General features: G+C 38.4%; 3 long non-coding RNA genes across 3 annotated transcripts; all 3 read right to left on the minus strand.

The window, feature by feature from the left end:
• Positions 1-6124: 6124 nt before the first annotated feature.
• On the minus strand, positions 6125-6571 carry LOC139370851 (uncharacterized). The gene is made up of 3 exons (XR_011627184.1): positions 6524-6571; positions 6277-6330; positions 6125-6181 (listed from the first exon to the last, which is right to left on the minus strand). It is a non-coding gene; the product is annotated as an uncharacterized lncRNA (long non-coding RNA).
• A 1176-nt stretch (positions 6572-7747) lies between these two features.
• Positions 7748-8969, minus strand: LOC139370853 (uncharacterized). The gene is made up of 3 exons (XR_011627186.1): positions 8920-8969; positions 8727-8780; positions 7748-8527 (listed from the first exon to the last, which is right to left on the minus strand). It is a non-coding gene; the product is annotated as an uncharacterized lncRNA (long non-coding RNA).
• Positions 8970-14622: 5653 nt separating this feature from the next.
• On the minus strand, positions 14623-15368 carry LOC139370855 (uncharacterized). Its single transcript, XR_011627188.1, has 3 exons — positions 15335-15368; positions 15185-15225; positions 14623-14692 (listed from the first exon to the last, which is right to left on the minus strand). It is a non-coding gene; the product is annotated as an uncharacterized lncRNA (long non-coding RNA).
• Between the last annotated feature and the right edge of the window lie 8318 nt (positions 15369-23686).

Below are 23686 nucleotides of genomic sequence, written 5' to 3' on the forward strand. Positions count from 1 at the left end.
CTTCACCAATGGCCAGAAAAAGGTGACGGAGACAACTGTACATATTATTTGCATTATCTTGAATAATCAAGATCAAATAATGTAAAATACTAACAAAGATGAGGGAATGGTCAAAGTCAATTTATTCTGCATAATTTTTTGTTTTACAGAAGAGAGCATTTCAAACGGAGAAAAAAAACATAGGATTTGTATTTGCTGTACCTTAAAGGTCTTACAGTGGGGAGAACAAGTATTTGATACACTGCTGATTTTGCAGGTTTTCCTACTTACAAAGCATGTAGAGGTCTGTAATTGTTATCATAGGTACACTTCAACTATGAGAGACAGAATCTAAAACAAAAATCCAGAAAATCACATTGTATGATTTGTAAGTAATTCATTAGCATTTTATTGCATGACATAAGTATTTGATCACCTACCAACAAGTAAGAATTCCGGCTCTCACAGACCAGTTTTTCTTTAAGAAGTCCTCCTGTTCTCCACTCATTACCTGTATTAACTGCACCTGTTTGAACTCGTTACCTGTATAAAAGACACCTGTCCACACACTCAATCAAACAGACTCCAACCTCTCCACAATGGCCAAGACCAGAGAGCTGTGTAAGGACATCAGGGATAAAATTGTAGACCTGCACAAGGCTGGGAAGGGCTACAGGACAATAGGCAAGCAGCTTGGTGAGAAGGCAACAACTATTGGTGCAATTATTAGAAAATGGAAGAGGTTCAAGATGACGGTCAATCACCCTCGGTCTGGGGCTCCATGCAAGATCTCACCTCGTGGGGCATCAATGATCATGAGAAAGGTGAGGGATCAGCCCAGAACTACACGGCAGGACCTGGTCAATGACCTGAAGAGAGCTGGGACCACAGTCTCAAAGAAAACCATTAGTAACACACTACGCCGTCATGGATTAAAATCCTGCAGCGCACGCAAGGTCCCCCTGCTCAAGCCAGCGCATGTCCAGGCCCGTCTGAAGTTTTCCAATGACCATCTGGATGATCCAGAGGAGGAATGGGAGAAGGTCATGTGGTCTGATGAGACAAAAATAGAGCTTTTTGGTCTAAACTCCACTCGCCGTGTTTGGAGGAAGAAGAAGGATGAGTACAACCCCAAAACACCATCCCAACCGTGAAGCATGGCGGTGGAAACATCATTCTTTGGGGATGCTTTTCTGCAAAGGGGACAGGACGACTGCACCGTATTGAGGGGAGGATGGATGGGGCCATGTATCTCGAGATCTTGGCCAACAACCTCCTTCCCTCAGTAAGAACATTGAAGATGGGTCGTGGCTGGGTCTTCCAGCATGACAACGACCCGAAACACACAGCCAAGGCAACTAAGGAGTGGCTCCGTAAGAAGCATCTCAAGGTCCTGGAGTAGCCTAGCCAGTCTCCAAACTTGAACCCAATAGAAAATCTTTGGAGGGAGCTGAAAGTCCGTATTGCCCAGCGACAGCCCCGAAACCTGAAGGATCTGGAGAAGGTCTGTATGGAGGAGTGGGCCAAAATCGCTGCTGCAGTGTGTCCAAACCTGGTCAAGAACTACAGGAAACATATGATCTCTGTAATTGCAAACAAAGGTTTCTGTACCAAATATTAAGTTCTGCTTTTCTGATGTATCAAATACTTATGTCATGCAATAAAATGCAAATTAATTACTTAAATATCATACAATGTGATTTTCTGGATTTTTGTTTTAGATTCCGTCTCTCACAGTTTAAGTGTATCTATGATAGAAATTACAGACCTCTACATGCTTTGTAAGTAGGAAAACCTGCAAAATCGGCAGTGTGTCAAATACTTGTTCTCCCCACTGTATAGAAGAGGGATTTATTATTTTTTTAAATTTTATTTCACATTTATTTAACCAGGTAGGCCAGTTGAGAACAAGTTCCCATTTACACCTGCGACCTGGCCAAGATAAAGCAAAGCAGTGCGACAAAAACTACAACACAGAGTTACACATCAACAAACGTACAGTCAATAACACAATAGAAAGATCTATGTACAGTGTGTACAGTGTATATGGGAGGTGAGCGGGGAGCCACCCCTTTTCAACAAACAAAGCCATCCCCCATAGCATAATCGACCATCCTGACCGCTGGGCTCAAGTGTGCATCGAAACAGAATGTAAGCTCATATTAACTGAAAAAAAATGTAATGAAGTTGTGTTCTCACACCATTTACATCTAAACCACTCCGCAGTCATTGGACTTCAAGGCTAGAATGTGTCTACAACACTGCACATTGAAGGAGCGACTGAGGTGCTGAGTAAGTTGAAATTCAACTGGGAATTTGGAAAACAACAAGTTAACATGGAGAAATTTGGAAATTTGAATAGCATTTGGAAATCTATTTTTTTCAGTTTTGATGATCTGATGTTGCCAACAATGTAAACATTTTTAAAACCGAAATGTTATATTTTGTAGCTTGTAACAACGTATGTAGGCAATATCAATATCAATACTTATGCTATAAGATCAGGCTTTTGGGGTTTGCTAAACTTTGCCGCAAAAATTGTTCAAATAACATTAGACTTTTCCCCCAGATTTTTTGGGTGCATCTGGTTTATATTATAAGCATATTTCAACACAAGATGAATTTCACCAGGAAAAATGTCTTAGCAATACCACTTTGGATCATAATGACTTAAATTATCTTAATTTCCTATTTACCTGTTTTTTTGCATTGTGTGAATATGTTATATATTTATTTATTTATTTTAAATTGTCTGTATCTATCGATTTTGATCACAAATATATTTTATTTAGTAAACTGTATCAAACCGTTATGGAAGGAGACATCACACAGATGACAGAATATGTATAAATACAGTATATATTTACTTGGGCATTTACTTAAAAATATTTAAAGGGGAGTATGTCCCGGACCCCTCCAAAATCCAGGCCAGGTGTCAATGTGTGATACAGGAAATTACGGCAGTTCCAAGCATTTTGGGGACCCTAAGCGAGATTTGCCCACCTCACCGATAAAACATTTTAGTGGCCCCGCTCATGGCGGCGGAGAGAAACATTTGGAGCTTTAAAGTATTTGTCCTACAATTCTACTCATTTTGCCATGGGGCGGAGAGAACTTTGCAGTTATTAAGCACATTTCCTGAAATTCAACACGTTGTGCCATTGTCGTTGAAATAATAAAATTCAGTTTAAAGCTCATTTCCTGCAATTCTCCACATTTTGCCATGACTTATGCCATGTTCATTTGACATCTGATTGAGAGTGACTAACAAAATTATTGGGGGCCCCGTGGAAGTCAGGGCCCCTGGGCAGTAATTGGACCATTACTACAAGACTTAGATAGCTGGCTAGATTACTTGCCTAGCAATCTATAAAATCTTAGCTGACATGGGATAATTGAGTGACTGTCAGTGACTGAAATAACAAGAGAAAAACTTCTGATGTAGAACCATATTTCGAAACTGCACGTTGTGTATTCTACTATCCTACGGTTGTTTTTGGAGGGGGGGGGGCTCTAGCGGCTGCTTACTGAATGTTACTTATAAATAGAAACGGCACTGCAGTAGATGTTTTAGATACTTATTTACAGTAACATGATGTGTGATAAATAAAGGACATCCTGAAAGAAACAATATTTCTGTGAGACATACAGAGAGCCAGTGGTGTAGTTTCAGTGTGTCTGTAGAAGACTGTAAAACCCATCAGGCTGGGCTGAGGTTGCTGGTCTGTCGGGGATTGAGCTGTATACGTGGTACGTATCAGACTAGAGAAAAGAAACAGACAGTTTAGCATCAGTCCTTTAATTCTACAGTACTGTAAATGTAATGTAATTTAAAAGGATGTCAAATCAATCTGAAACTGAGAGTCGATCACAATCACCAAACACAGTGGGTGATTCTGAACTTACATTGTCGTTTTCAGATGACTTTCCATTTTCTTCAAAAGGACCTGTACAACACAGAGGGAGCCTGAATGAGTGAGTGAGTGAGTGTGTGGTTGCATGTCACTTTGCTATACTTAATGTCCTTTCACACTTCTCCTCCTGACTCAAACCATCCTGTAGACGTACAGCTCTACTCTCATGCTCTAACACATTATCTTATGTATAACTTATACACATACATGCTTACTGATATGACGACCTCAGACCAACAAACAAGCCTAAACAACTTTGAGTCCTATAAAAGCCCTACATGTTATGAAACATTGGGACAGAGTTAAATAGACAAACCTAATGGTACAGATGTGGATGGTACAGAAGTGATCAGGCTGTAGACCCCTGCATTCTCTGAATCAGCCTGGACGAAAGAGAGAGAGAAAGATCCTTATTATCCCTCAGACTGTCTGTCAGACTGTCTGATACAAGTTTGTATCTATATCCAAGGCTATTATTTTTGCTGTACTTACATCTTCATTTGTAGATTGCTGCACAGGACCTGCATCTCACAGAGAGAGACAAAGCCACAAGTAGAGGTTGTGGGGGGGGGGGGGGGGGGTCAGAAGAAGAGAAAATAACAGGGCTTGATGTCACTTCACACTTCTCCTCCTGACTCAAACCACCCTGGAGACTTACAGCTCTGTTCTCACGCTTTCAAGATGCTCTAAAAATGTAAGTTTGTAAGGTTGGCATTGAGTGATTAAGTGTTATTGTGCTGAGGGTCCCAAATTCAAGTCCCAGGTGGGGAAGACAGGGACAGAAGACATTCTGTTACAAACTCACCTGAGTGCAAAAACGTGGACGGTACAGAGGTGATGAGAGAATAGATCCCAGCATCCCTTGAATCCAACATGCCTGCACTACTCATAGCTCCCATCACCAAATCACCTACAACGGAAACAAAATGAAAAATTAAATTAGGATACGTGTTTGGACATGCATGTGTGTAGTTGTGTTTGTAGTGTGGGCAGTGTTTGATGTATTTTGTTTGGAACATACATTGGCTGTGATCATCCTGTCTGGCTGTAGGTCTGTACAACATACAAGTATATAAGAAGGTTGTGGTAAGAACATCTCATCATGGACAATACAGAACTAAAGGTTGATACAATCTGCATCATATTCACAAGGGAATTCTTACCTCAGATAATTGGTTTTCTCTGAAAAACAAATGAGGCTAAATGAATGGTATTGAATAGCCTACACTACACAATATCACCAAAAGGAGTTGAAAGATTAACCCATGTCAAAGGCACTTACATTAATATGAGAAGGAAAATGTTTGCAAGTTATTTGTTATGCAGAATCAGAAGTACTCACTGGTCCTCCTGCAGAGATAGACAGCTGTCAATCCCATCAAGAACACGCCCACTCCAGAAGCCATACACACTGCTGTCTGCCATAATTGCACCTCTGTTTGGTGACATGATGACATCAGAAGAGGTCATTAGCTCTTAATCCAAATGTAAATACTTCAATGGTAGACAGGTGTTAGAATACCACTTTATTATTAGTCTTGGTAAATGTTTCCGTTTTCATATATGTGAGAAAAGACAGCTAGTCAGCTAAGCGTTTTACATTTGAGTCTGTGAAGGAAAATGTTATGTTTGTGCTTTTCTAATAACCAATTGGACTGGGTCCATGCAACTGACTGATTGATCGTGACTGGGAGGAATCCTCACTATCAGTGCGCCAAGAACATTGTTTTGAAAACCAAAAGGGGTGTCTCAGTTTCAAGGTCTCAGCTTGAAGAGAAGAAGCCTCGTGAGGTATTGGTTGGTCACATGCATGAACCAAATGTTAATGATGAATTAATTATGAATTATGAATAAGCTAAATCTTGCAAATATAACTTGTCTGTTTAAGATAAGACAACTAATGGGACATCCCCGGTGGAGCTCCTGACCAACGTGTACTATGGTACATTAAGTTTGTTAGAACCTCTCCAGCTTGTTGATGATAAATAATGATTAATTTAATATTGACTTCAGGTGTCCCTGATGGTAATTTCTGCGACAAGTAATTTAGCAGAGGCTCTTATCCAGAGCGACTTACGTGCATTCATTTGAAGATAGCTTGGTGAGGCAACAACATATCACAATCACAACAAGTACATTTTCCCTCAACAAAGTAGTTATCAGCAAAGTCAGAGCTAGCAGAAAAAGACAAGTGCATTTTTGCTGTGGAATTACTAAATAAGGACACTTACCCCAAACTCTTTTTTGACTGTTTGAATTCACAATGCTGTCTGTGGAGCTTTGACCTCCTGTGCACATGCAAGATAGAGACAGTTTGTTAACAGTTAACACACATCACAACTTAGTCAACACCAATAATCAAAAATCGTGTGGCCATACTCACTTTCAGTTGGACTCTTTGGTGTGTCAGTTGTCAAAGTAGGACTAACAGTCAAATCTGGTGCAAAGCAAAATCATTGGATCTGGTGATACAATAAGGTATCTTAATGGGATGATTTAATCAATTCAATATCAACCTCATTTCTAGTAATTAGGCACATTTTGTGATTAAAAAAATGTATACAAAGACCTGGGTAAGATAAAATCATTAAATTATTTTCAGTTTTACTAACTAAAGATGACCAACACACCTGATGTAGGATTCACTGCTGTGCTGGGGGCCAAAGGAGAGGTCAAACCTGTTGAGAAGAGATGAGAAGAGAAATGTACATTTGTTTCATATCAAATAAAATGAAATGTTTTTTGTCACATGCTCCAAATACAACAGGTGTTACAATACAACCTTACCATGAAACACTTACCTTCAAAACACTGCATTGCTGAAAGTAAGAAAATATTTGCTAAAAAACTCTAAATAAATCACATAAAAAAACATTTAAATAAGTAACAATAAAATAACAATAGCGAGGCTATATACTGGAGGTAACTCAGGTAAAATGTGTATGTAGGAAGGTGTAATGTGACTATGCATACAGTTGGAGTCAGAAGTTTACATACTTCTGTTTACATACTTCTGACTTCAACTGTATGTTGGAGTCATTAAAACTCGTTTTTCAACCACTCCACAAATGTCTTGTTAACAAACTATAGTTTTGGCAAGTCGGTAAGGGCATCTACTTTGTGCATGACACAAGTAATTTTTCCAACAATTGTTCACAGACAGATTATTTCACTTATAATTAACTGTATCACATTTCAAGTGGGTCAGAAGTTTACATACACTAAGTTGACTGTGCCTTTAAACAGCTTGGAAAATTCCAGAAAATGATGCCAATGTCTTTAGAAGCTTCTGATAAGCTAATTGACATCATCTGGGTCAATTGGAGGTGTACCTGTGGATGTATTACAAGGCCTACCTTCGAACTCAGTGCCTATTTGCTTGACATCATGGGAAAATCAAACGAAATCAGCCAAGACCCCCCAAGAATGTGTAGACCTTCACAAGTCTGGTTCATCCTTGGGAGCAATTTCCAAACCCCTGAAGGTACCACGTTCATCTGTACAAATAATAGTACGCAAGTATAAACACCATGTGACCACACAGCCGTCATACCGCTCAGGAAGGAGACACATTCGGTCTCCTGGAGATGAACGTACTTTGGTGAGAAAAGTGCAAATCAATCCCAGAACAACAGCAAAGGACCTTGTGAAGATGCTGGAGAAAACAGGTACAAAAGTATATTTATCCACAGTAAAATGAGTTCTATATCAACATAACCTGAAAGGCCGCTCAGCAAGGAAGAAGCCATTGCGCCAATAACACCATAAAAAAGCCAGACTATGGTTTGCAACTGCACATGGGGACAAAGATCGTACTTTTTGGAGAAATATCCCCTGGTCTGATAAATGAAAAATTGAACTGTTTGGCCATAATGACCATCGTTATGCACATGCGCCGAATACAACAGGTGTTACAATACAACCTTACCATGAAACACTTACTATCAACATTGCATTTTTTTTATGTAAGAAAATATTTGCTACCTTTGTTTAATTTTTTAAATACTGAAATAATTAAAAATAAAAACAACACAATAAAATAAAATAACAATAGCGAGGCAATATAAAGGAGGAAATTCAGGTAATATGTATATGTAGAAAGGTGTAAAGTGACTATTTATAGGTAATAAACAAAGAGTAGCAGCAGAATAAAAAAGGAGGTCAATGCAAATAGTCTGGTTAGCCATTTCATTAACTCTTCAGCAGTCTTATAGCTTGGGGGTAGAAGCTGTTAAGGAGCCTTTTGGACCTGGACTTGGCAATCCAGTACCACTTGCCATGCAGTAGCAGAGAGAACAGTTCATGACTTGGGTGGCTGGAGTCTTTGACAATTTTAAAGGGCCTTCCTCTGACCCCGCCTGATATAGATGTCCTGGATGTCAGGAATCTTGTCCCAAGAGATGTACTGGGCCGTACACACTAACCTCTGCGGTCGGATGCCGAGAAGTTGCCAAACTAAGCCTTGCTCTCTATGGTGCAGCTGTATAACTTTTTGAGGATCTGAGGACCCATGCCAAATCTTTTCGGTCTCCTGAGAGGGGATAGGCATTGTCATGCCTTCTTCATGATAAAGATGACCAACACACCTGATGTAGGATTCACTGCCGTGCTGGGGGTCAAAGGAGAGGTCAAACCTGGTGAGAGGAGATTACACAAGAACAAATGTAAATTATTTTAGTATCTAAGGTCATTTTCTACAAATCAGATGGACTAAAAGTACACAAATCTGGACTAAAATTACAAGCATGGGTCAATTCATAAATCGGATGGAGCTTTAATGAATTATTGTAATCAAAAATATACATGTAAGTTAAAATGAGTGGATCTACTTACTGGTAGTTGGTGTCACTGTGGTGTCTCGGGTCGAAGTAGAAGTAACAGTCGAAACTAGAGGGAAGCAATATGATTACACAAGAATAAGGTGTTACATTAAAATGTTGTTCACTTCATTTTACAGGCCTGTAATCTAAACCATTGACTGTATAATTACTATTTGCAGAGATGGTCATTTAGAGGCCCAACACACCTTCTGTAGGACTCACTGTCGTGCTGGGAGGCAAAGTAGATCTAGGACCTGGAGTCAAACCCATTGAGAAAACACATATTAATTAAATTAGTATTTTATTCATGATCTTATTAATGATCACCAAGGTGTTGTTGTCCTTTTGAAATACCTTCATGACTTGTCTTTTCAAAGTGGGAAAAGTAGGACTATAAATTCACTATGGACAGATTGCTTCCTGCCCTGGTAGATTATATTTCTCCTCATTATAGAGATGATAAGACCAGTTCATAAGGTGATCAAGTCTTTCAGGACAGATAAGGTGTTGATTGTTGTTATCAGCTTCCTAGAATAAGGTCACCATGAATCTAACAGGAGAAGCACAATAGTGCATAGATACAATCTAAACGCTGAACCAGTTCAACAAAGAAATTAAACTTCTCATCCTGGGACTCAACACCAGATCAGCCTGGGATCTGGCCCAGATTAAGACAGTGTGGAGATCCATATGTCAAAGTGCTATGCTCCAAGGAGCGAGCAAAAATGAGTGAGTGATTGAGTTAGTGGGGGAGGGAGGGTCAGAATTAATATAGTGATATTAAACTAATCAAAGCGTAGTCAGATCATGAAGACCTGCAGCACTGATAGATTCTTATTGTATAGATAATGACTCACCTGCAAAGCTGTACCCATCACTACGTGGTGAGAGAGAGTTTGGTCCTGAGCTCAGTCTGTAGTCACAGCTCACCTCCTTATGCCTCACTGACTGTAGACTTCTGATAAGATCATTCTCATCCACAGAGAATTGACAGAACCAGCATTTGGAATCTGTGTTTCTTCTTCCTGATGTGTGCTCTTATGAGACACTTACTCTTCTCTCCAACATACAGGTTACAGGTGGTGTCATTACTGACAGAGCCAGGAATTAAACAGGTGATGATGAAGTTCTCATTGTAATATTTGGTTTCTGACCTGTTGGGAGAGAACAACGACTTCATGAAGTACAAGGCACACTATTCTGCACATAACAATATACTGTAGAGCCCGCAGTCTTTCACTATGCAAAGTCAAATCATGATGGTGATAAACATGACATGGACTTATGATTTGTATAACTACTTTGAATTACCTTGGACTGTGATTTAAAAACATGAATTAAAATGAATTGATTTGTTCAAAACAAGTTAGCAATAAATTAAGCATTTGCCCAATGAGCACAGACATCAGTTCCACACCTAGTTTTGATTTACATTTGATTGAGTTGTCAACTAATGTGAATTCAAAGTGAAATCAACAACATTTCAGCCATGTCAATGGATTTAGGTTCGAGTTGGGTGAAAAAAAGACCAACATTCCCAAAATGATTTTGGCAAATCCAATACATTTTTCACGTTGATTTAGTGTCATCAGAAGGGAAAACTATTTACTACTACAACGTTTATTCAACCTGTTTTTGCCCATACCATTCTACACTTAAAAAATGTACATATAATACATATTTCTGCATTTGTTTATGTAAGTATCTTACCTGTAATTATGTATTTATCACTGCGGGGAGACAGAGAGTGTGATCCTGTGTTCACTCTATAGTCACAGCTCACATCTCTCACCAACTGCAGATGCCTGAACAGATCATTCTTAGTAACACTGAAGGTACAGAATAGTTTGGATGATGCTGCGTTAAATCTCCTCACCCAAGCCTCTTTGTAGGCCTGAGGCTGGTCTCCAGTGTACAGGTTACAGCTATGACCATCACTGACAGACTCAGGAAGTACACAGGCAATAGTGATGTCATGAGATGATTCGTCATTGACACTAATGTCTGGTTTCAGCAGTTTACCTGTGAGGAGAACACATCAATAACTGTCCATACTGTAGGTTAATGAGAATACACACCTCTTTCTTTACCAGATAACGAAAATAGTAAGAACTAAAAGTCTGTATATGTTAGCATGACATGACATATTCCAATCTGATTACAGTGAGCCAATCAGATCCGTGTATTCATAATAATAATACTATTTTTACCAAGAATAGTGATAGGCGCAGGATGACTGTGCATCGATGGATAGTGAGTCTCTACTGTGAAAAAACATCTCATACCATGGTCATTATTATATTTTTACTGGGTAACTAAAAACTCATAATAATGATACTGACCTTGGGCTTTGATGGATTGGAACGTATCTAGAAATTATAAAGTAGATTATCATCGTCTGCCATTCAAAAAGTATATTTTAACAGGAGACACCTGAACACTTCACACAAGTTGGTAAAGTAGCGTAATCTACTGTAATGCATTAATGGGGATCAAGCAGTGGTCAATCTTATCTGAACAAATTGTAAAATAATGATAGAGCGAAATAAATAAGATGATTAATGGAATAAGATACTCATCATAGCCATGAGATTCAGAAATATCAAGAGTTCCTAAAGTAAAAGAGTAAAAAGTAAAAGACTAAAAGAGGGGAGAGAAGAAGAGGAATATCCTGTAGAACAAACAGATGATGAAACTGTAGAAATGTAGAAATAACTCACCAAAAAGGAGGAAGACCAAGAACAGATGACCAGCCATATCAGGGATGAACAATGCCATTTGTCAGACAGCTACATACTGTTAGTCTGACTTCACAGTAAGGTATGACTGTGTCAGAGGATTGTTTGAATAGAGACGTACATGTGGAGCTTGTGCACAGCAAAACCACAGAGAGCAGAAACCTAAACAACAGTCTCATACAACAAGTGTGAGCTAATGTTGCAGAAGTAAGGGTATCTGAACAATCAGAATCATTTATCGGTCATACACTCCCCTCCATATGCCTTTGGACAGTGAAGCCCAAAAATTATATATGGCTCTATACTCCAGTATTTTACATTTAAGATTGTTTTATATAAGGCGACAGTACAGAATTTCCCCTTTATTTGAGGGTATTTTCATAAAGTACTCAAACCCCTTGACTTATCACACATTATGTTGTGTTACAGCCTGAATTCAAAATGTACTAAATAAATTAACAATCTCACCAATCTACACACAATACCCCATTATGACAAAGTGAAAACATGTTTTTTGTAATTTTTTGCTACATTTTTGAAAATGAAATCCAGAAATATTTCATTTAGATAAGTCTTTACATCACTGAGTCAATACTTTGTATTAGCACCTTTGGCAGCGATTACAGCTGTGAGTCTTTCTGCGTCTCTAAGTCTCTAAGAGCTTTCCACACCTGGATTGTGCAACATTTGCCCATTATTCTTTTCAAATTTCTTCAAGCTCTGTCCAATTGGTTGTTGATCATTGCTAGACAACCATTTTCAGGTCTTGCCATAGATTTTGAAGTAGATTCAAGTCAAAACTGTAACTCTGCCACTCAGGAACATTCACTGTATGCTTGGTAAGCAACTCCAGTGTATATTTAGCCTTGTGTTTTAGGTTATTATCCTGCTGAAAGGTGAATTCATCTCCTAGTGTCTGGTGGAAAGCAGACTCGACCAGGTTTTCCTTTAGCACTTTGCCTGTGTTTAGCTCCATTACATTTATTTTCTATCCTGAAAATCTCCCCAGTCCCTTAATGATTACAATATACCCATAACAAGACGCAGCCACCACTGTGCATGAAAATATGGAGAATGGTACTCAGTAATGTGTTGTATCCTATTTGCCCCAAACATAACATTTTGTATTCAGGACCAAATGTTAATTGCTTTGCCACAGTTTTTGCAGTATTACTTTAGTGCCTTGCTGCAAACAGGTACAAGCTTCCTTCTTTTCACTCTGTCATTTAGGTTAGTTTGGAAGATTAACTACAATGTTGTTGATCCATCCTCTGTTATCTCCTATCACAGTCATTAAACTCTGTAACTGTTTTAAAGTCACCATGGGCATCATGGTGAAATCTCTGAGTGGGTTTTTTCCTCTCCGGCAACTAAGTTATGAATGATGGCAGTATTATTGTTGTGAGTGGGTATATTGATACACCATCCAATGTGTAATTAATAACTTCACCTTGCTCAAAGGGATATTCAATGTCTGCTTTTTTAACCAATAGTTTCCATCTTTGTGAGGCATTAGACAACCACCCTGTTGTTTTTGGTTAAATCTCTTGAAATTCACTACGCGACTGACCGACTTTACAGATAATTGTATGTGTGGGGCACAGAGATGAGGTAGTCAATAAACATCATGTTAAACACTATTATTGCACACAGAGTGAGTCCATGCAATGTATTATTCAATTTATTTGGGATTTCCATAACAAAGTAATTGAATACTTATTGACATTTTTTTTACATTGTATTGTGTGTAGGCCAGGGACATAAAAAAAAAATCTAAATTTCATACATTTTAAATTCAGGCTGTAACATAACAACATTTGGAAAAAGTCAAGCGGTGTGAATACTTTCTGAAGATATTGTATGTTTTACCATTTAGATATAAAAGCACTTTATGTAAATAGTCCCCCCAATTCAAGAAGTCATAAGTATTTGGACAAATTCATTTATAGTGTATTAAAGTAGTCAAGCATTATGTATTTTGGTCCTAAATTTTTCGCACCCAATAAATGCATCAAGCTTGTGACTCAACAAACTTGAGTTTGTATGCATTTGCAGTTTGTTTTGGTTGTGGATTATGTTTTGCCCAATAGGAAATTAATTGTATCCAACTGTTATGGAAGAAGGTATCAAACAGTCAACATAATATACTTAAATACAGTAGATTTAGCATTTACTAGGGAGAAGAAATAAGAAAAATGCTCAAAGGGGAGTATGCCCCGTACCCCTCCAAAATATAAATATTAACACAGTAAGAGATATTACGGATAGACATGTAACAGAAATCAGTTGTCCATGTGTAATACAGTAGAAATATTACCTGTTAATCAACTTATTTACAGTAACTGGATGAGTGATAATAAAGGATGTCGTGTGAGAAAGAGAAAGAATGTGTGAGACATAGATACAGAAAGCCAGAGGTGAAGTTTCAGTGTGTCTGCAGAAGGCTGTACAACCCATCAGGCTGGGCTGAGGATGCTGGTCTGTCGGGGATTGAGCTGTATACATGGTACGTATCAGACTAGAGAAAAGAAACAGATTCAGTTTAGGGCTTTGAATCTACAGTACAGTAATTGTAATTCATAAAGGGTATTTTATGGGGATGTAAGACCAATCTTAAACTGAAAGTCAAAACACAGTGAGAGAAAGAGAGATACTTTTATCCTCGAGTCAGTCTGTCTGTGAAAACAATGCTATGTATAATTATAATAATATAACAATATAATATAATACAATGAATAGGACATTTGTGCTGTACTTACATGTTCATTTGCAAATGCCTGTGAATCCACATCAACGGGACCTGCACATCACAGAGAGACAATTCCATGAGTAAGAGGTTGCATGTATGTATGTGTGTTTGAGGGGGATCATGTGTATATTATATGTCTACATTGCATGTGTGTTATTTAGTCGAGTTTGCCCTCTTGCGTTACTAACAGCCAAACAGAAGAAGTGCAAGTAACAAGGCTTGATGTCATTTCACACTTTTCCTCATGTCTCAAACCCCCCTGCAGATCTACAGCTCTATTCTCACACTGCTGATGCTCTGACACATTCATTTCTGTTTTAAATGTTATATATGCGTTTTGATAAGGTTGATATGGTTAGGCCCAAAGTTTAAGCATGTACAGTAGCTGTGCACTTGCAGATGGTCCCGAGATCTGAGGGACAGACCTGAGGGCATGAACGTGGGCAGTACAGAAGTGATCTGAGAATCGATTCCAGCATCTCCTGAATCCACCTGTAGTGGAGAGAGAGGGAGAAGATGAGAGAAACACATTTACAAGGTTTAACATGAATTAATGTATCAAGAAATTATTTCTGGTGAAGAACATCTTATTTGGTAATAAATACAAATACAAATATAAATAATAAATCCATCTTTATATGGTAATTATAAATATTAACATATAAATACAGCTGTTAGTTTGATACTTTGAACATTCATATGTTGAAGCACTACTAATGTAACATTAAGGTCTTGATCCTCAGATCAGACAGTCAGAGGGCAGAGGATGCTGGTGAGAGGAGTTATAGGAGGACGGGCTCATTGTAATTGTTGAAATGGAATTAATGGAATGGAGTCAAACATGTAGTTTCAATGTGTTTGACTCTGTCCCATTAATTCCATTCCAGCCATTACAATGAGCCTGTCCTCCTATAACTCAGCCCACCAGCCTCCTCTGTCAGAGGGTACATGTGTACAGATTCCACTGTAATGTAGAATAATCACCATGACTCCGCTGCTCACCGCTCCCATAGACACCAAATCATCTACAACAGAAACACAATGAAAATTGAATTACAGTTCTTGTACATGTGATTATATAGTTCTGTATGTCGTATGTGTGTGTATGTTTGATGTATTTTGTTTGGAACATACATTGTCTGTGATCATCCTGTCTGGATGTAGGTCTGTACAACATACAAGTATAAGAAGGTTGTGGTAAGAACATCTCATCATGGACAATACAGAACTAAAGGTTGATACAATCTGCATCATATTCACAAGGGAATTCTTACCTCAGAGAATTGGTTTTCTCTGAAAAATAAATGAGGCTAAATTAATTACATTGAATATAGTCTAACCTATACAATATGATCAAATGAGTTGATAAATGAACCCATGCCAAAGGCACTTACATTAATGTTAGCACGGTAAATTTTCAAATGATTTGTTTTGCAGAATCAAATGTACTCACTGGTCCTCCTGCAGAGACAGACAGCTGTCAATCCTACCAGGAACACGCCCACTCCAGAAGCCACACCCAATACTGCCTGCCATAATTGCCCCACTATTTGGTGACATGATGACATAAGGAGAGGTCATTAGCTCTTGTTCTTCTAAGAAAATGTGCACAGCTCTGTTTTCATGTGAGAAAAGACAGCTAGAAAAGGATACTTACCCAGAATGCTTTCTTGACTGTTTGATTCCACTTCACTTTCTGTGGAGCTTTGACCTCCCGGTCACATGCAAGAGAGAAGGACAGTTTAATAACAAAGCTATGTAAATATTTCTAAGAAGAGACAAATTGTTTGATTAATCCTACTACATTGACTGAATTTACATTTGGCTATATTTGAAAAATTGGTTTATGCTTAAATTTACAAAAATATTTAGCAAACTAAATTAAACCTATTGGCTAAACTTACTTTCAGTTGGACTTGCTGGGGTGTCAGTGGTCAAAGTACAGCAAACAGTCGGCCCTGATGCAAAGCAAATCATTGGATCTGATTATAAAAAAATACATCTAAATGTGTTGATTTTAATCAATCAAAAATCAACCTCTTTTTGTAATGAGGCAAATTTGTGATGTGGAAAAACAAAACATGGAGAAGATAAAGCTACTCTATTTGTTTTACTTATATTTGCTAACTAGTTAAAGATGATTAGGAGAACTGATGAAGAATTCACTGCCCTGCTAGGGGTCAAAGGGGAGGTCAAACCTGGTGAGAAGATATTACTCATATTACACAAGAACAAATGAAAGTGAATGTAATATCTAAGGTCTTTCAATAAGCATGAAGAGAAGTACACTACACATTACCTACAAATCAGATGGACTAAAAGTGGTTAAAAATCTGGACTGAAATTACAAGCAGCTATGAATACATCTATTAGTTAACCAGTCAGAGCTTTAGTGAATGAATGTAAACAAAGATATTGTCTTTTCAAACTAAGTTAAAATTGGTGGATCTACTTACTGGTTGTTGTCACTGTGGTGTCTGGGGTAAAAGTACAAGTAACAGTTGAAAATAGTGGGAAGCAATATGATTACACAAGAATAAGGTTTTACATTCACATTTGGGTCACTTAATTTTACAGGCCCGTAATCTAAACTCTTGACTGTATAATTACTATTCGCAGAGATGGTCATTTAGAGGCCCAACACACCTTCTGTAGGACTCACTGTCGTGCTGGGCGGCAAAGTAGATCTAGGACCTGGAGTCAAACTCACTGAGAAAACACATTTAATGAAATTAGCATTTTATGAATGATCGTATTAATGATCATCATGGTGTTGTTGGCCTTTTGAAATACCATCTTTTCAAAGTGGGAAAAGTAGGACTATAAAATCACTACGGACAGATTGCTTCCTGCCCTGGTAGATTAGATTTCTCCTCATTATAGAGATGATAAGACCAATTCATAAGGTGATCAAGTCTTTCAGGACAGATAAGGTGTTGATTGTTGTTGACAGCTTCCTAGAATAAGGTCACCATGTTATCTAACAGCAGAAGCCTAACAGAGTATAGATACGATCTAAACACTCGACTAGATGAACACAGACATTATAATACTTGTGCTGATGATCCCAGGCGTTGGTGTTGAGGCTGGTGTCATATCTATAGAACAGCTTCATTATCTAACAGAACAGCTTCATTTACACATTAACACAGCTATTCTTATTGCTGAAACTTGCTTTGCTATAAAAATAAAAGCAGTGCCACTATAAAAGCACAAATGTGTAGTCTACCTGCTATAGAAGGTGTCTGTATAGTTGTTGGATCACTGATGTGAACTCCCACCAGATCTAAAATCATTTGGGAATGAAATGTGGTATTTAGTTTGTTGGTCAGAATTAACATAGAAGAAGAAGAAGAACATAAGAACATAAGAAGATGCTGAAATAAAAGTGAGTCAGATCATGAAGACCTGCAGCACTGATAGATTTGTTTAGATAATGACTCACGTGCAAAGCTGTACCCATCACTGCGTGGTGAGAGAGAGTTTGGTCCTGAGCTCACTCTGTAGTCACAGCTCACCTCCTTATGCCTCACTGACTGTAGACGACTGATCAGATCACTATGTTTTGGAGTGAATTGACAGAACTGCTGTCCGGATGCTGAGGTGGCTTTTCTCTTCTTGATCGGTGCTGTGAAGGATGGCTGACTCTCCTCTCCAACATACAGGTAACAGGGGGTGTCAGGACTGACGGATCCAGGAATCAAACAGATGATGTTGAAGTCCTCATCAAATTTGATTGTAATGTCTGGTTTTGGATCTGTTAGGAAAGGACAGAGATTCCGTTTTGCATCACTCTATTTGAATGTAATGTATATGTCACAAGTGACACTCTTACTAAACTAGACCCTGCCATTCTCTTTATATTAACTAACATCATGTCTTATTTGATATCATTCCTATTTATGAGTGCCATTCAATCTTGTGTGCTGTGTATTTACAACAATTGCCTTTCACTTAATTCCTTACATTCTCACGTGTGAATCAAATTGAATCGCATGGACTATTTTGCTTGCTTGTATGGTGTGCTGTGATTCCAAAAATTAACACAGACTAAACTGACATTGAGATGATTCTCTATCCCCTTCCCCTCCCTAAACAAATAGCTAAACACGCCCCAGAACTAGAGTTAAAAAGGAACTGAACCAGGGACATCTCGACCGACTTGCTTCTCGTTTCCGCTGGTCGCCTGAAGTGGGAAAGACACAAATCACAAAGCTCTTTATAAACACTACTAAAGGAAAGCGCTTGTTTCGAACGTGAGTGTGATGCTCTAATTGTATGTTTTCTGTCCCCCACAACTACAGACACGGGGGACACGCTTGACGCCGCTGAGAGGCTACACCCAACTCTAATACACAGCCAGGCCGGTGCAGAGTGAGGGACAGAAGGCGACCTACCACTGAACACCAAACCAGCAATTGACTACCAGACCAGCCATCGACTAACGATCCCTGCTCAGGAGGAAGAGCCGAACCCTGTTCGGGTAGAGCCGAACTAATCCTGCTCGGGAGAAACCGAAGGAACAAACCCTGCTCGGATGGACCAGAATGAACATTGGCCACCAATCGGGAGTCAACCGCTGTGTTAGTTTGTCCCGTTGCTTCTAGTTAGCCTACAGCCCTAAATCCCAGCCTATTTATACTTTTCTAATAGGACTGTAGTGATACTGTGTATTACGGTGTAAACAGAGTTTATAAAGAACCTTAGATTGTACTTTGGCCTCTCTGTGGTTGTTTGCGTGGGATCTAAGAACTCTACTTTTGACATATACATTTCAAATATTCTATGGATTTATTGTCTTCACAACAAACATTTTGAAATGACATTGGATGAGATTGTGATTTAAACAGAATCATTCAAGACAATCTGAATATATCATTTCTTACCAAGAATAGTAACAGAGACTGAACCACTGTGCATCGATGGATAGTGAGTTTCTATAGTGTAAAAACATCTCAGATTGATCTCAACAGATAAACTTTGACCTGCCCACAAGAGCAACTCAGTCCCCGTGAGTGACCTCGTACAGGGTGAGGGTTTAGGTAACACTGAGACACAGAACCAGATGGAGGAGTCTGACAGCTCAGCCGAACTGAGTCTCTCTCTGATGACTGTAGAACTGACTGTCAGCCTGGGAGGAGGTGGGTCTCTTTGAACGTTGCATTTAAAAAAACATTACAGATAATCCATACATACTAACAGTATGGAAAATCCATTAATAAAATGTTCAACTATGTCAGAATTTATGTTTGTACAAAGTACAGTAAATCCTATCATTATGTGAAATGAAGACGTTTAGAAAATACGACAGAAGATCTCATTTTCACAAAGAGCATAATTAATACGGTATAACAGTGAAGTGACTCAATGTTTAAACCACCTACTTACCCTGAACAGTGACTGAGACAGGGTCACTAAAAGGAGATGTGTGAGACTTCCATACAGCATAGTAACACTTTGACCACAGCTGGAAATGTTGGACCAGACCTCTTGAGCAGCTCAGTTCCTGTTATTGTCTGCGTACACAATGAGTCTGGAAGATTCTTCCCCTCTATGTTGAAGTAACAGTGAGACACAGGGAGAGATGGAGGAGTCTCACAACTCAGCTGAACTGATTCTGTTTCTCTGATGACTGTAGAACTCACTGTCAGCTGAGGAATGTCTGTGAGAATAGGGGAATTAAGCATTTAGCATTTAGTGGTTTTGAGAAATGTATTGATAGTCTAATCCCTCCTTGTTATTTCAGACTGAAGGATATTGAGTCAATTACTTTATGCAGCGACAGTATGGGAAATTAAGGAGATATAATATATTGCCTGATTGCTTCATGTAATAGATTATGACAACACACAGTATGATAACATATCACAAGAGGAACATGGTAATGATGGCACATCAGTACATTGTTTACAATCATTCAAATAGTCTTCTTACCCTGAATTGTGACTGTTGAAGGCTCACTGTATATGGATCTAAACTGTGAACCTGTAGCACTGTACTGACATTGTATTTTGACCTCAGCTGGTGAACCTGTCCACCTCACCAGTAGTGTTCCTGTGAGTGTCTGTTGACAGGGTGATGGAAGGGTGAATTCTACTTTCCCCTCTATTTTGAAGTAACACTCAGAGACAGATGGAGGAGTCTGACAGTTCAGCTGAACTGAGTCTCTCTCTTTGATGACTGCAGGAATCACTGTTAGACTGGGCTGAGGAAGATCTGTGAGATCAGAGAGATGATGGGGTGTCTTTTTAAATTGAATTATAAATTCATTTTCAATGTTTAACGACTCATACAGATAATGTACCACATAATATTACATGAGTTTGAAAGAGAAAAACAATTCAGACATTGTAATAAATAAACAATGAGAGCCTGTGCCAGGAACAGTCCTTAGGAGGGAGTTATCACACAATAATCCTCGGCCTTGATGGCCATTTGGCTTTTGTAAAACAGTTGCCAACATTTAAACAAAAGATTAAGGACCTGTCTTTCATTCAAGACGTATTATTGTTCTGAGTAAATGTGTTTTATTTACATCCTTCCACCAGGACATATGCTCATTTTGGAACGTTGCTAAATGGGCACAGCCAAACAACAGAAGTGATGGATTTCTTTCTGACCAGAACTGTCCCAGAGCTTGGGGAGGTGTGTCTGCGCTTGTGCTGCAGCGGCAGGTGCACAAGACCAAACATTACCAGCATCACACATATCGGTGAATCACTGTGACATATGAAATACAAGTGATAGTGTAATCAATCTGTAATAACTACGTAAAGAAGTAACAAACTTGTTAAATGATTATGTGACGTACAGTCATATCCAGGTCCTGATTGGTCAACAAGCTGATTTGACCCTTCAAATATTGTTATTTGATGCATCAAACAGTGTTATTTCACGTGTATCTTTTTTGAAATGCAAAGACCCAGATGGTGTTCCATACTTTCCAGTGCACGACACACTGACGTCACGTACAGATGCACGTGACTCTTGGATGCAGTAAGAAAGCCACTCCATCTGAGCCCATTCAACATAGCCTAGATTTAGTTTTTATTACTTCTAAACAAAATAACTTTTGGGGGGCTCTCCTACCCTGACAATGATGTTTTGATTCTTGCTTGAACAGTCACTAAAATTATATTCTGTTGTGATCTTTGTAAAATAACTATTTTGGATGTAGCAAGTTGTTAGCTAGAATGCTAAACACTCGCTGACATGGCCATAGGATGTAGCCAAAGAGACATTTTACTGGTTGAAGTATGTTATTTTTAAGTATAATGCAGTTGAATCGCGATGATGACACAAACATTATATTAAGCAGGTCATTCATACGAGCCTTAAACTCCAATTTTAATCCAAAAGTAGTGTGAGATGCACTCTTATGCAACATGTAAATAGAGGCTTTTTTTGTAGGAATTCTAGAAAAACTCCCCCATGTTCTGTCACCATAGTGGATTGAGCAGTCAAATGGAATAGTGAATAGACTATTTTTTGTCTTTGCGAACACAAAAAAAATAGTCTATTCACTATTCCATTTGACTGCTCAATCTACTATCTCATCAGCCCAGCCAGGCAATTTATAAACTTGATCTCTACTGTAAAAAGCATTTAGATATTATATCCCATTTATTTTAGACTGGCATTTGTTTTTCAACAGTGTAGATTTGTATTCACCTTGCTGTCTGTCTCCGACATTTGCAACATTGTTTCAATATTGAATTTTGATCATCTCCAGCTGTCACATAGTAATGAACGAATGTGTCGAGATGAGAGAGTCTGGCAGCTTTTCTTAGCCAGTCAAAGTCATAAATCAGTATCATTTCTATGGATATATTCAAAGAAATGCCAATAGAAAAACACAAAATTCAGCTAGTTTACTGTCATTCCAGCTTCAGTTTGAAGTGATTATGTAAACTGTGTACTGTAGCGGGCTAGCTCCACTGAATAATGTCCTGGAGAGAGAGCACATGTTCTATGCCAGGCGAAATCTCACATCGAGTCATTAGCTCATTGTTATGGATGTATCCCCCAAAATATATAGAAAACAGCTTAAACAAATGCAAATACAGCTTCTTTGCTGTTATTCTGGCTGCACTGTTTGACGTGACAGTTTTAAACGAAGTTGCCTAGCTAGCAAGCAAGGAATAAGAACGTTGACAGCCATCATGGATCGACCAGCTGGCTTGGGTACCAACCCTAGATTTGTGTCAGGATTACACTGAATATACCAAACAGTCGGACCATGGATTTAACAATGTGTCAAGTTGGTAGGATGTCCTTAGGGTGGTGGACCATTCTTGATACACACAGGAAACTGTTGAGCGTGAAAAACCCAGCACTGATGCAGTTCTGGCACCTTCTACCATACCTCGTTCAAAGACACTTAAATATTGTGTCTTGCCCTTTCCCCCTCTGAATAGGACACATACACAATCCATGTCTTTAACCTGTCTCCTCCCCTTCATCTATTTACTGATTTAAGTGGCTTTAACAAGTGACATTAATAAGGATCATTACTTTCACCTGGATTCTCCTGGTCAGTCTATGTCATGTTAATGTTTTGTATAGCCAGTGTATACAGCATCTCATGGAAGGATGAAATCATATGAATAAGTTAATCAAAATAACATTATTATTGAAAATATGTCAATCATTTGAATATTTTGGTAATCCGTTGTTTTGTTTGGTAGCCCAAAAAGTTACATATTGCAGCTTTAAATTCATGATAATGATACTGACCTTTGGTTTTGAGGAACTGGAAGGTATCTAGACATAACAAAATGGGTCATTATCATGGTCTTTTTGACATTATGAAAACATGAGATGGGAACACTTTACACAAGCTGGCGAAGCAGAACAGTCTGTAATGTATTCACAGCCATGTTATCAAGCAGTGGTCATTCTTATCTGAACAAAATGTAAAATAATGACAGAGAAATATAAATCAATAGGATGATCAATGGAATAAGACACATTTATTATAACCATAACATGTTGAAATATTAAGAGTTCCTAAAGTAAAAGACTAAAAGAGGGGAAAGAAGAATGGAATATCCTGAAGCACAAACAGATGGAAGGAAAAATAACTCACCGAAAAGGAGGATGAGCAAAAACAGACGACCAGCCATATCAGGGATGAACAATGTCATTTTTTAGACAGCGACATACATACTGTTAGTCTGACTTCACAGAAGATGGTGGCAGTGACTGGGACAAAGATTAACTGTTGTTTCAAAATAAATGCAGATGTGGAGCTTGTTCACAGGAAAACCACAGATGTCTCATATGACAACTATGGGCTAATGTCATGTTGCAGAGGACAAGGAGGCTGAACATTCAGAATCATTTATCTGTAATTATTTTTAGGTTCTAAAGCTACCTGTCTTTAACAGATGTTATTTTGTATCATTATTGCCGATAATTTGATTTTTTAAACCAACAAACTAAAATATTTATCTTCGACCTTTTGTTTTAAGTTTTTAACAGCTG

The sequence above is a fragment of the Oncorhynchus clarkii genome, chromosome 17, assembly GCF_045791955.1.
Source record: "Oncorhynchus clarkii lewisi isolate Uvic-CL-2024 chromosome 17, UVic_Ocla_1.0, whole genome shotgun sequence".
Taxonomy (NCBI): Eukaryota; Metazoa; Chordata; class Actinopteri; order Salmoniformes; family Salmonidae; genus Oncorhynchus; species Oncorhynchus clarkii.